The sequence below is a fragment of the Saccopteryx bilineata genome, chromosome 2, assembly GCF_036850765.1.
Source record: "Saccopteryx bilineata isolate mSacBil1 chromosome 2, mSacBil1_pri_phased_curated, whole genome shotgun sequence".
Lineage (NCBI taxonomy): Eukaryota > Metazoa > Chordata > Mammalia > Chiroptera > Emballonuridae > Saccopteryx > Saccopteryx bilineata.
Window position 1 is genome coordinate 146,546,810 of NC_089491.1, and position 14,100 is coordinate 146,560,909.

Below are 14,100 nucleotides of genomic sequence, written 5' to 3' on the forward strand. Positions count from 1 at the left end.
GGAGTCACATGGTAGGAAGGGGGCAGGAGTCACATGGTAGGAAGGGGCAGGAGTCACATGATAGGAAGGGGCAGGAGTCACATGGTAGGAAGGGGGCAGGAGTCACACGGTAGGAAGGGGGCAGGAGTCACCTGGTAGGAAGGGGCGGGAGTCACACGGTAGGTGGGAGCTGCGGCATTCCTGATCCCCTGGGAACTGGCACCTGGGCTGGCACCCACCTCGGGATGTGGTTTGCTGGTGAGTGAGAGACCTTGATGGGCCTAGAAATTAGCCTTTATGTTAAGAGTGCTGACCATGTGATTAGGGCACACTCTCCTCTCTACATACCTGTCCTAAAGCATTAGCAAAATAATGTGTCAGTCCTGATGTGATTGGGCAAAGTGTATAAAGGAAATTAGTTTACTAACTCCATTAAGTTAAAAGGCAAATGGGAGACTGACACAATAATCAGATGGTAGTATTTTAATTTTCAGGATTGGTTATCTGACAGGGAGTTTCTCTTTTCATTGAGCTTTCTACCATGTGAAATGGTGAAGTTGAAGAAGCCTTATAGACAAACAGAAGAAATTAGAGAGCCATGCAAATCAATAGTCTTTTTAAATAAGGTTTCAGTGTTATAACTCATTCTTGTGAAAAAGTACTATTTTGCTGCCAAAGCAGAATAATTCAATATCAGAAAAAAACACACATACACACACACACACACACACACACATGCACACACACAAACACTAACAACCCACTTCACAGATAAGAAGCTAAAAATGAACTTCAAGAATCAGGAGCACATTTTCCTCAAACACATGATGAGATCTCAAAATGGGGAGGTCCAGCTCATACTTCTGTGTGACACAACTTTGCAAATTATATGAAAACTTGTCTAATCTGAAATTGGAGTTGCCTGTAAACAGCTCTAGTTTGCATTGTATCTCATTAAATCAGTTAGAGGAGGCAGGCAGTCCTGCCAGCAGGACCTGAGAAGGATGTGGATGCAGTAGGATGTTTATGTCTTCACTGATTGACTTACTGTGAGAATCAGGAGAGGTGTGTGGGTGACAAAGGAGGAAAAGGAAGAGGTAAAGAGAAGGGTAGGCCCTGGCCAGTGGCTCAGAAGATAGAGTGTTGGCCTGGCATATGGACATCTTGGGTTTGATTCCCAGTCAGGGCACACTGGAAAAGCAACCATCTGCTTCTCCCCCCTCCTACTCTCCCTTCTCTCTCTCTCTTCCCCTCCTGCAGCCAGTGGCTCGATTGGTTTGAGTGTTGGCCTGGGGGACTGAGGATAGCTCAGTTGATCCAACACTGTCAGCCTCAGGTGCTAAAATAGCTTGGTATGGAAGCATTGGCCCCAGACGTGGGTTGCTAGGTGGATTCTGGTCAGGGCATATGCGGGAGTCTGTCTCACTATCTCCCCTCCTCTCAACTTAAAAAAAAAGAGAGAGAAAGAGAAGGGTAACTCTCAAAACACAGCCAAAGGAAATGAAGTTTTTGTTACAATCACGACAGGATGTATTGATACTATTCTTGCATCCCCCCCCCCCCACAATTGAGGTGGATGCATCTGTCAAGAAAGTGCTCCCAATGGGAGCAAAGTCACTGAAAACAGATCTAAGTCATTTGATTTTTCATAGTGCAAATGTTCATCCACAGACTCAGTGACCAGCACTTGGCAAGTTGTTATTGTTAATGTTACTGATATTGTTTTTATTATGGCCTTGAGGGTTAATATTGGAGGACTGCGTCTTCTTTTCTTCTCACTTTTTAAATTCAATGCTGAAATTGGTTTAAAATGTCTGACAGAAACCATAGATTATTTACTGATTTGTGAACATTCTAAGGCTGAGGAAGCTAGTGGAGGTATTGTCAGTGTTCTAGTGGCTCTTCCTCTCCCTATTCTGTTATGAGTGAGATTTGCTAACATATCAATTTTTTTGTTTGTTTTATCATCTCTCCCCCTCATCTGGCACTTTGCACACCTGCCCTTATAATATTTGTGTGTTTTAATGCTCTGATTAGACTGCTGGCCCTTTGAGGGTAGGGGTCATTTCTGAGACTTAAGTCCCTCCCATAGACCTCTGTACTTGGCACTGTGCCTACACATCTCCTGAGTGCAGTAAATATTGGTTGATTACTTGTACACTGATTAAGTGCGTGATTCCACATCCTCCATGTGCTCTGACTCAAGATCATAGTTTCAGGTCGAGAAGAGCTGTGGGAAGCCATTAGTGCAAATGTCTCACTTTATAGAGGGGGAAATGAGAAGAAAGAAGAAAAAATGTGCACACAGCCACATGGCACAGTAGGGATCAGAACTCAACTGTCAGACTTTACTTTTTTCCTTTTGTTCCTTCCCGGTTGGAGAAACTGGTGTCATTAAGTAAAGTTTAAGAGATGAGGGACTGGGTGGTAAAACGAATCGGTGGCCTACATCAGGCCTGGGCTGGAAAGTCACTGTTCTCTCACTTTTGTGTATAATAACTGTTATGTAACATAGCGCCTGTATTCTGCATGTCACTCAACGCTGAAGGCTAACGAAGTGCTTCTCTGCCTTTATGCAGGGCAAAGCAAGCGCTCCACTAGGCAGTAGCTCTCAGTCATGTGCCTAGATACAAAGACGGGAACAAGGCAGCAAAGAGGGTGCCCGCTCTCTTTCTGAGCCAAGGCCCATGATGCACGGCTCTCTGTAAAGGTTCTTTTAAAGCAGCTCTTTTTGGGCCAATAGCCACGGGCCAATTGCTCTTTACTTAGGCCACTATCCAAAGGAGAACATACAGGAGGGCTTCTTTTCCTTTCTGCATCCCAAACAATGGCTTTTCCTCCTCCCTCCCTCCCTTCTTTCCTTCTGAGAAGACTTATTGCTCACTGACTGTATGCTGAGCACAGTGCTAGGGAGACAAGGGGAGAGAATTATGGGAAAGAGCTGGCTTGCTGTGAAGCACACAGTTTTTTAGGGAGACAAATATCATAAATAGTCACCCAACAGTGAGATAAATGCTGATAGAGGCATGTCCAACGTGTTAAAGGGAAACCAAAGGAAGGACCAGCTGGTGATATCTGTGAGTGTTGTCCAGAAGTGACACAGAGCGCTCACCAAGAGGGATGGAGGGGAGGGGGGGGTTGGTGGAAGAGAGATGTCCCCGATGGAAGGGGTAGCACACACAGACACATGGAAACACAGGAGGAAATGGCACGCTCAGGAACCCCGAAGTAGTCAGGTATGGTAGGATGTTAGGAGCTGGAAGCCGACGTTGGAAAGTAGAAATCTGAAGGACCCCTGATGCTGTGCTGAGCAGCGTTTGTTTTAGTTTTTGATGCTGGGGAGGAAGAAAGCAGCACAGCAGGACCTGACTACACTAACGGCCTTTCCCTCAAAGTAACATGAGTTGCTGAATATAAACAGTACTGCTGAAGAATAAAATACATTTATCTGGGCTCATTTCATTTTTTTATAAAGGTGAATATTAGTTCTTGGAGACACCTTTTGCAATTAGTAGGTCATTCCAAGTGCTATGCAATAGTTCTTTTATAGAGTGTTGATTTAAAATGTATTTTTGATGTTAATAGGAAGAGCAATGGACTGGGAATTAGGGAGACCTGGGTTTGGGTCCAGGTCCAGCATTAACAGCAGATGGTAGGAGTCCTCCCGGGCCTGCCTTCTTCATTCCTCCGGTCAGGGGATGGGAACGAGAGCTTTCCAGAGAGGGATCTTGTAGCACTAGGATTTGAGTGGGTGACTGTGTAGGCATGTCATGTGTGTTTATATTTGCATGTTTAGACCTAGCCTGATTCCAATAAGAATCTGAGGCCTTTGATAATAAAAGGCACTGATTCAATAAGAGTCAAAACCTTAAACCTAAAGTAGAAGACAAAAGACAAGAAGCATAGAGTGGAGAGGGATGACATAAGGTTGTTAACTTTTAATTTTGCCAAATATGGTTATTATGAAAATAAAGCAAAGCAAAGCAACCTTGGGATTCTCACCAAAAATAGGGAAGAGAACCTTGGCAAAATAGAGAACCATCTTCTAAGTTGCCATCATGCCATCTCACTTCAATCTTATACATTTTTGGGCAAGTAATACATGCATGTTTCACAATTCGAAAGGTAAAGAAAGCACACAATAGGCCTTGGCCGGTTGTCTTAGTGGTAGAGGGTCAATCCAGCATGTAGATGTCCCTGGTTCGATTCCCAGTCAGGGCACACAAGAAAAGTGACCATTTGCTTCTCTACCTCTCCCCCTCCCACTTCTCAGCCCCCCTCTTTCCCCTCCCACAGCCATGGCTCAATTGATTCGAGCATGGTTTTGGGGCACACTGAGGATGGCTCCCTGGAGCCTCCACCTCAGTGCTAAAATAGCTAAGTTGCAAGCATGGCACCAGATGGAGAGATGGAGGTTGCTGGGTGGATCCCACCTGGGGACATGAGGGAGTTTGTCTTTCTATCTCCCCTACTATCACTAAAAAAAAAAAAAAAAAAAAAAAAAAAAAAAAAAAAAAGCATACAATAAAAGGTCTCCTTCTCACCCCTTATCCTGGAACCAGTGTTCCTTGCCAGGCATGACATTTTTAGCTGCCAAAACAAGGTAGGAAATATGACAATTTGCAAAAGCTTCAAGGACCAAGGTTTATCGCAAAAGAAAGCCCTATGTTTTTTTTGGGTTTTTTGCAAGATGGAGAATCACACGCTCTAAGAGAAACTTGTCAAAAGGATACCTACACAAAGGCTCTCGAGTAAAATAATGAACAATAAACTGAATAAAATCTATGGACAACATAGAGGATTTTCTCATTTCCGAGCTCTTCATTGTTTAAGAATTTAAAGAAGTACTTCACTAAATCCCCCCAAATCTGCTCCATTAAAAAAGCAGAGTATTTTGCAAAAAAGCAGAGTATTTTGAAGGAAGAGGTTACTCCAAACCCATTTATTTCTATCCTCCAGAAATCTTAATCTAACTCCTGAATTATGTTTAATTTTGAATGGGACTGTGACATGGTTGGATTCCAGGATAATTCAGCCCCTGAATCAGGAACCCTGTATAAGGAAACGGGGAATCTTTAGGATAAAACTGTTTATATGTGACAGTGTATCTGACAAAGGAGGTGAGTCTGGTTGGACATAATTACTATCCAGCTGTTTTTCTAGTCAGTAATTGGTCAACAGGTTCCACTGCTTTTGGGGGCCACTCCTGGAATGTAAACATGGTGCTTTGTAATCAGCATAAAAAGGATCCTTATCTTTTGTTAACCAAAGTGGGCACCTTGGATTTGAAGCTGGTACCAAATAGTCTAGCTACAAGTTAAAACCCAGAGAAGCGTTGTGGTTGATGCCTGTTTGGGCTACTGAAAATTATGTGATGGTCGTCAGGAAGTGAATCCCGAGGCTCTGGCTCTTAGACCAGTAAAAAAATAAATGCTGTAAAGGAGTATTAAAAGCCCTGGATCAATGCACATCATGCAATCTGGCCATAAATCATTGGTTGCAGGATGAAGGACTGACACCAGATCAATGATTGCCAGAAAAATTACATTTTTCATTAAGTGAAACAGAAAGAAACGCTTGAGCAGGTAAACCTAAAACCAGACTGATTTACGGGGTGGGGGTTAGTGGTCTAAGGGACTGTGAGGTCCAGGCTGTACTTTGTTGAAGAGAGAGCTGTCGGCATAGGATTCTGAGGGAATCAGTTGAGATAAACTGGATATATCTTATTGTCATTTTGAGTGGTCTTTGGGCCCGTCCAGTTAATGGAGGTACAGATTTCTTTAAAAATCAGGGCCTGTTATTATAATAGAGGTTAAACAGCCCCCAGGAAGGACTTTCCTGAGGCGTGGTCTGGATCTGCAGAACAAGAGCCCTTATCCCAAAGCGCAGCCAGCAGTGACAGAGATCTGTAATTCACTATTGGTCCCACTGCAGTCCTACCGAGAGCATCAAAGCCCCAGCCACCTGGTCTAGTCTAAGGGACAGGCCTCCCACTGGGGCCTACAAGAGTGCCATCCCTCCCTGCTCCTCCTCTTCCTTTTCTCTTCCCCTACTACATGGAAATCCACTGTAGCTTTCTCAGAAGTACACTAACATCAGTCTTGCTAATCCGCCTGTCTTTCCTTGGCTCCCTGGCAGTGCCTTCCCAGGCACAGGGCAGGAGGAAAAGGTGAGGTTCTGCACCAGGGAAGCCCAGTTTCCACACTGAATTGACCTCTAGTTCCTAGTGGCACTGGCTCTGGAGCCCACCTTGGCTTCAACTCATCTTTCAGCCAAGGAGTTAATGACCTGTAAAGAAACAAACAGCTGTTCACAGGGACCCATACATTAAAAAAGCTCTGAGGTGAATCTTTTGTAAAGAAAAGCATCTTTTTTTTCTAATGTGATGCAGAAGTGCTTCTTCTAATTTACGTTGTATAGGATAGTGCACTATAGGACTCTAACCATAAAAGTATCATTTGTAGTTGTAGACAAAGAGTGCTGATGAGCTGTCCAGTTAAATTCAGATAAAATGAAGTCTGATTTCCTTTCCATGTAGGATTGCCATTAAATTAACATCATTCCAGCAACTCATTCTTCAGTTTGGCTCTGCACTAAGGATCAGCATTTTCATTGTTTAAGTAGCAAGGAACCGGATGCTCCGCCTTCTCATCAGAGAAACACACATTCTGCCTGTCCCTTGTGTTGCCTCAGAGAGGAGAGATGGGTAAGATCCTGGTGAGAAAAACAACTTGGTGGAAGGGGCTTCCTGGAGGAGGTGCCCTTCAAACACAAACTGGGAGGCAGTACAAATGCCTGAGTAGAGCCTCTATTTGTCCACCCCTCAGCATTAAACTTCTGAGAAGGCAATGTATGGTTGGAATGCTTTATCTTTGTTAATAGAAGTATTATTCTAGAAGGAAAAACATTATATGAATTAACAAAGATGAATAGGCCATCCTAAAAGGAGTAGTGTTTTGGTAACTTCCATGCTATTGTTTCTCTTGTATTGAAAGGACATGTTCAGTATAAAACTTTTGAAAAATTTAGTAAAGCACAAAGAAAATGTATTCTCTGGTCTTTTTTATTTCTGGTCATATATATATTATAAAAATTGATTATACTGCACAAGTGCATTTTACTTTTCAGTTAATATATAATAAACATTTCTCTATGTCATTTAATATTATTTTACAACCATTATTTTGTGACTTATATTATACATTTGTTGAATATTAGCATTAAAATATTTTTAGCTTCACCAGGCAGAGGTGCAGTGCACAGAGTGTTGGCCTGGGATGCTGATGACCCAGGTGTGAAACCCTGAGATCACCAGCTTGAGCGTGGGGTTGTGGACACAATCCCATGGTCATTGGCTTTTGCCCAAGGTCACTGGCTTGAGCAAGGGTCATCGGCTTTGCTTGAGCCCCCCCCCCCCAGTCAAGGCACATATGAAAAAGCAATCAGTGGACAACTAACGTGCTGCAACTATGAGTTGATGCTTCTCATCTCCCTTCCTGTCTGTCTGTCTCTTGCTAAAAAAAGATTATATATATATATATATATATATATATAAATCTCCTTTTGTAGTGATGAGTGTTCTATAGAACACTCTTTTTGCTCATCCATTGTTTGCTTAGGATGAATTTGTAAAAGGATTTCTATTTTCTAAAACTGTATTTGTTCAAAGTAAATGGAAGAAGATGAATTGAGCCCTATTTGGTAGCTATTGATATTAGGGGCAACATAGCATAGTATTAAAGAGCATGGGATCTGCAGTCATTCTGCCTTCATTTAAACCCCAGCCTTGCCTTATGGATGTTTTGTTTCCTCATCTGTAAAATGGGATAGTAATAGTACCAATGTCTAGGTTTGTGGGTGGTATTGATGACTTAATACAGAAATAATAATCTTATTATTGTACTTTTCTCCTTTAGTTCCATCAATGGCTCAGGTAGGTGGATCTGTAATTTTTTTTTTTAAGATTTCATTTATTGATTTTACAGACAGAGGAGAGAGAGAGAAGGGTAGAGTGAGAAACATTAACTCCTAGTTGCTTCACTTCATTTGTTCATTGATTTCTTGTTGTAGTGCCTTGACCAGGCAAGCCCAAGGTTTCGAACCACTGACCTCAGCATTCCAGGTTGACGCTTTATCCACTGCGCCACCACAGGCCAGGCAGGTTGATATTATTGCAGGTTGACTGAATTGCAGAGGAGGAAGCAGGTGTTCAGAAACAAGAATTAACTTGCCCAGGGGCCAAATCCAGATTCTTTATGTCCAGCTCCAAAGGCATTCTTTCCCTAATTATGCTATAATTTTTAATTTAATCCATGTAGAAACCCAAAGAAACATTTAGCTCTAGAAGTAAAATTTTTCAGTCTCACTTCAAACCTCTGCTGAAGCACTGCTGTCGCAGAGAGGAGCAGCTGTCATTTCACTCTGCGTTTCCTCCTGGCACTATCACACTTCCATCCTCTCCTAAACTGATAGTGCTACTTAGTGCCCGTCTTTCCCACTAGAATGTATGCTCCCAGAGCAAGGGCTGTACCTGGTCAGTGATTTAACACCAACCTTGGCACCTAGAAGACTTTTGAGAATAAATAAATCTTACTCAATTAAGCACATAGCCTAAATTGCCAGATTATTGACAAATTATCTCCTTTTGTTTATGTAATAATGTTTATTTATGTGTATCAAGTTACATAGATAATTGCCAGCTTTTCCTTTCACTTTTTTTTGTGTGTGTGTGTGACAGAGACAGAGTCAGAGAGAGGGATAGATAGGGACAGACAGACAGGAAGGGAGAGAGATGAGAAGCATCAAATTCTTTGTTACAGCACCTTAGTTGTTCAATGATTGCTTTCTCATATGTGCCTAGACCAGGGGGCTACAGCAGAGCAAGTGACCCCTTGCTAGAGCCAGTGACCTTGGGCTCAAGCTGGCGAGCCTTACTCAAACCAGATGAGCCCACGCTCAGGCTGGCAACCTCAGGGTCTTGAACCTGGGTCTTCTGTATCGCAGTCCAACGCTCTATCCACTGCGCCACTGCCTGGTCAGGCTCCTTTTACTTATTACTAAAAACACCCTGGTTTCTAGATTAAAAAAATCAACCAAACAATAGATACACTGATAAATCTTCAGCTGCATAAGTATATAAACTTGTGATTGTCAGTGGTAAATGTCAGGTCTTCTGCTCTCATATTCAGTACATGTATTTTTGAGAAATCTTCTCCAAATAGGTGAAGGCTCAAATACAAAAAATTCTTAGGAACACACTTTTTTTTCTTTTCTTTTTCTTTTTTTTGTATTTTTCTGAAGCTGGAAATGGGGAGAGACAGTCAGACAGACTCCCACATGCGCCTGACTGGGATCCACCCGGCACGCCCACCAGGGGTGACGCTCTGCCCACCAGGAGGCGATGCTCTGCCCCTCTGGGGCGTCGCTCTGCCGCGACCAGAGCCACTCTAGCACCTGGGGCAGAGGCCAAGGAGCCATCTCCAGTGCCCGGGCCATCTTTGCTCCAATGGAGCCTTTGCTGCGGGAGGGGAAGAGAGAGACAGAGAGGAAGGAGGGGTAGGGGGTGGAGAAGCAAATGGGCGCTTCTCCTATGTACCCTGGCCGGGAATCGAACCCAGGTCCTCCGCATGCCAGGCCGACGCTCTACCGCTGAGCCAACCGGCCAGGGCCAGGAACACTCTTTTTTTAAAAAAAGATTTTATTTATTCATTATACATTATAAAGAGGAGAGAGAGAGAGAGAGAGAGAGAGAGAGAAGGGGGGAGGAGCTGGAAGTATCCACTCCCATATGTGCCTTGACCAGGCAAGCCCAGGGTTTTGAACTGGCAACCTCAGCATTTCCAGGTTGACACTTTATCCATTGTGCCACCACTGGTCAGGCAACACTCTTAGTTCTTAAAGTCCAGAGTTTTACTTGCTAGTATAGTCTGTATACAGGTATAATCACCTGGACTGAGTTGGCTGACTGATCCATCTAAACAAATGGATAATTTCATAGAAAAGAATGAGTGAAATTATGCTTTAGTCCCTTTGTTTTGATGGATTTGCTGTGTTGCCTTTTCTTTCTCTATCTCTTAAAGGATTCCCATTTATACTTCAAGTTTTCATTTGAAAATCTACTCTGTCAAAAACCTTATTCCCCTTCTCCCCTGGGAAGGAATTCAGCTCTATGCTGATTGTGCTTCCATGACACCTAATATGATATGCCTCTGAAGACGTCATATCTCAGTTGTTTCTTAAATCTGTGTTCTCATTTGGACTGAGATTCTTTAGTGCAGTGATTATAACCTTGTATTCTCATTGCCTAGAACACTACAGAGCATGTTGTAGTTTCTTCTTCGTGGACTATTGTGTGAATAGTTAGATTTTAAGTGAGCAATAAAGAACTAAAAAAGATTTCAGTTTTTTTTATCCCTTTTTTTCTCCAGCTTCATTGAGTTATAATTGACATATAACGTGTGATTTAAAGGTGTACAATGTGTTGATTTGATACATTTATACACTGCAAAATTATTACCACCATCCAAGGGGAATGTTTAAGTAAGGGAATAGCTGGATACAATTTATGATTTAAGTGTATGTTGGCTATACTCATCCCTTCCCTACTCCTAGCATTTAGGCTCTTAGGAATGTGCTTAATCATTCAAACTTACTCTTTTTATATTATACATTTCATTGGAAGATTTTTTTTTTTTTTTTTTTTTTTTTGTATTTTTCTGAAGCTGGAAACGGGGAGAGACAGACTCCTGCATGCGCCTGACCGGGATCCACCCGGCACGCCCACCAGGGGGCGACGCTCTGCCCCTCCGGGGCGACGCTCTGTTGCAACCACAGCCACTCTAGTGCCTGGGGCAGAGGCCAAGGAGCCATCCCCAGCACCCGGGCCATCTGTGCACCAATGGAGCTTTGGCTGCGGGAGGGGAAGAGAGAGATAGAGAGGAAGGAGAGGGGGAGGGGTGGAGAAGCAGATGGGTGCTTCCCCTGTGTGCCCTGGCCGGGAATCGAACCTGGGACTTCTGCATGCCAGGCTGACGCTCTACCACTGAGCCAACCGGCCAGGGCCTCATTGGAAGATATTTTGTTTCATTGTTTAGTGCTTCTGTAGCTCGGCCCTTCTCTCTGAAGACAGTAATCTAACTCCATTTTGCCACTGGATTTTCCTAAATTGAGTGATCCTTCATCTTGATATTTGGTACTTCCACGATCAGAAAATATCCTCTTTCCAACACTGCAACTATTTGGAAAGTGGAAAGTGACGGACAATGTTATGCCACACGTTGCTCAAACAGGGGCAGAACCACCAGACAGGCAGGACTGCAAGTTTCACAGGGGGCTTAGGCAGAAATATTGCATATTATTTCTATCACAGTTTTTCCTTCACCCACTGAAAGCCCCTAAAGATAGTGTCTATGTCTCTATTCACTGTCTCATCCCCGGCTCTAGTACAGTGCCTGGGACATAGTAGGTACCAGGAGAAAAAGTATTTGATAAATTAATGAAAGACTGCCTGACAGACTGATGGAAGGCATGAGGTTTCCCAGATAAAGAGCTCGTCTGGATTTCAGTAACACTGATATTCCCCAGAAGGGTGAGGATGACAGAAGCTAAAACCTCCTAGGTTTTTAACAAGGTTTTGCAGCCAGTAGTATTCCCTTTGGAGATAAATGGTCCTGGGGACTTTGGAAAACTCTGGCAAGAAGTCAAGTAAGTCCATGAAGTTCATCCTCCTTCACAGGGAATGTACAAACTCTAAAACATGATTTTCATTACCACATTGACCAGGTATGTCATTTTTAGACATTTGTTTTGGCATTCAAAGTCAGCAACGTCATTCTTTTGTTTTAAGTGGGCTCCTGCTTGCCCTGTTCTCATCAATGTGTCTTTCTTCCACTCCTGTACTCTCAGATAACACTTGTGCCATTGAAGCTTCTAAGAGGCAAGAAGAGAAGCACAGAGCAATGAAAGTTCTGCTGCCACTGCCATCGTTCTGCTGGAGGGTGAGTCCTCTGCTGGGACAGATGGGGAGAGGTGACACATCCGTGTTCCTGAGTCCTGCGAGTGGGCTGCAGTCTGCGTAGGAGAGCTGGCAGACCTGCCCAAAGCTCAGCTCCTAATACCGATGCTGGTGGCTGAATTCTTGTTCGATTGCTCTAATTTTAGACGCTAGCATTTTAAGGTAGAACTATGTTTAATAGACATTAAATGTACATTTTTAGATGCTGTGTTTGTTCCCAGAGGCATTCTAAGGCCATTCATACCTTAAGAAAAATAAAAATGTCCCACCCACAAGACCTTACTCTTTTTCACCACAGGGTTCCTGTCTTCGGGTTCAAGCTTGAGAAGGTCCCTTAGTCAATGTTAACATTAGGTGACAGCCTTGTGTTGTACATTTTCCACCTTTGCAGAGACACTTCATTTTCTCAACATCCCGTTTATGTTTGGGAGACATGGTTGCTGCATTGATATAGAACAGACATGCAGGAACTTACAACACCCAGGGCGCGGGATTCTGAGTCTGGGAGATGTTAAGGGGTAGGAGCTGTCTTGACTGAGAGCTTGGCTTCTCACTGTTCTTTGCTTTAGACTGAAGGGACTACGCTAGAGAGGCACACTGAGGTGGCGCTGACTCTGCTGATGACACAGGCATCCTGATGCGGAAGGAGAAGGTTCCCCTCCTTTGCCCCCCCCCCCACAACAGAATGGAACTACTTTCTACACCTCAAATGTTTGCTTTCCCAACTTGTCTGCTTCTCCCTCCCCCAACCCAGCATTCCCACACTCCTCTTCGCTGACCTCAACCCTCACGCAAAATTGAAAAGAAAGTTATCGGTTTAAGAAGCCTTATTCTGTGTAAACTGTAATTCAGTGGGATCATTTTTCTGGGGATTTCTGTGAAGAGATGAGAAAGGCTTCCTCCTGGGTCACTCAAGTTCCACATTTAATCTTCCATTCTAGTGGGATTCCATGTGGTTCACACTTATTCAAGCCCTGTCTGTTTCAAATATATTTCTTTTCTGATGGCTAAAATAATGCAGATTTCTCTCTCCTGTCACCCTGACCCCATCTCCTGGTGAGCGCCCTAGGGCAGCGCTGTAGTCACTGTCTCCTGGTGGCCCCCGCCCCTTCTGAATGGCCCAAACCACTCACTCCACAAGGATATGACTCTACCCTCCCCGGCCACCACTGATTAAGTCCAGGGTGTGCAGCTGGGTCACGGAAAACTCTTACTGTGGATTTTGAGGAAGATTCAGTCTTTCTGAGAGACTGAAACTTTAATATTTGAACTTAGGAGCTATGAGTGCCTGCTTTATAATCACCCCGGTAGACAAAGTAGCACCCTGTTAAGATGAGGCGGAAAGGTCTTGAGGAAAGGTGAAGAAATTCTTGATCCCCTTTCCATTTCTGTTCTATAATTACCTCTGTATCTTTATAATCTTGTTTTTTTTTTTTTTTTTTTTTTTTTTTTTTTTGGTCTGAGCAAGTGTGAGATTTTCTTCTTTTGCTTTGAAGCAAAAGAATCTCAACTAGTCCACATGTCCTGAGTTAGCACGGTGGCTACTCCAAGTAGCAGGTAAAGATAGAGAGTGTGTGTGTTGGGGGGTGGTAAACAAATAGCTCACCGTCAAGCTGGCCAATGGGATGTTTTCTTCCCATTTTCATTCACAGTCACAGTCGCCCTCCTTTTTTTGTTGTTGTTTTTTGGTGACAGAGACAGAGAGAGAGAGCCAGAGAGGGACAGATAAGGACAGACAGGCAGAAAGTGAGAAAGATGAAAAGCATCAATTCTTCCTTGCTGGCACTTTAGTTGTTCGTTGATTGCTTTCTCATAGGTGCCCTGGGGGGAGGGAGAGGGTACAGCAGAGCAAGTGACCCTTTGCTTGAGCCAGCAACCTTGTGCTCAAGCCAGCAACCTTGGGCTTCAAGCCAGTGATCTTTGGGCTCAAGCCAGATGAGCCTGCACTCAAGCCTGCGACGTCGGTTTCGAACCGGGGTTCTCTGCATCCCAGCTGGATGCTCTATCCACTGCATCACCAGCTGGTCAGGCCAGACGCCCTTCTTGAGGGGAACTTTGAGGGGTGTGCGAGAGGTTGGAAGTCAGAACACACAAAAACAAAAACGAAG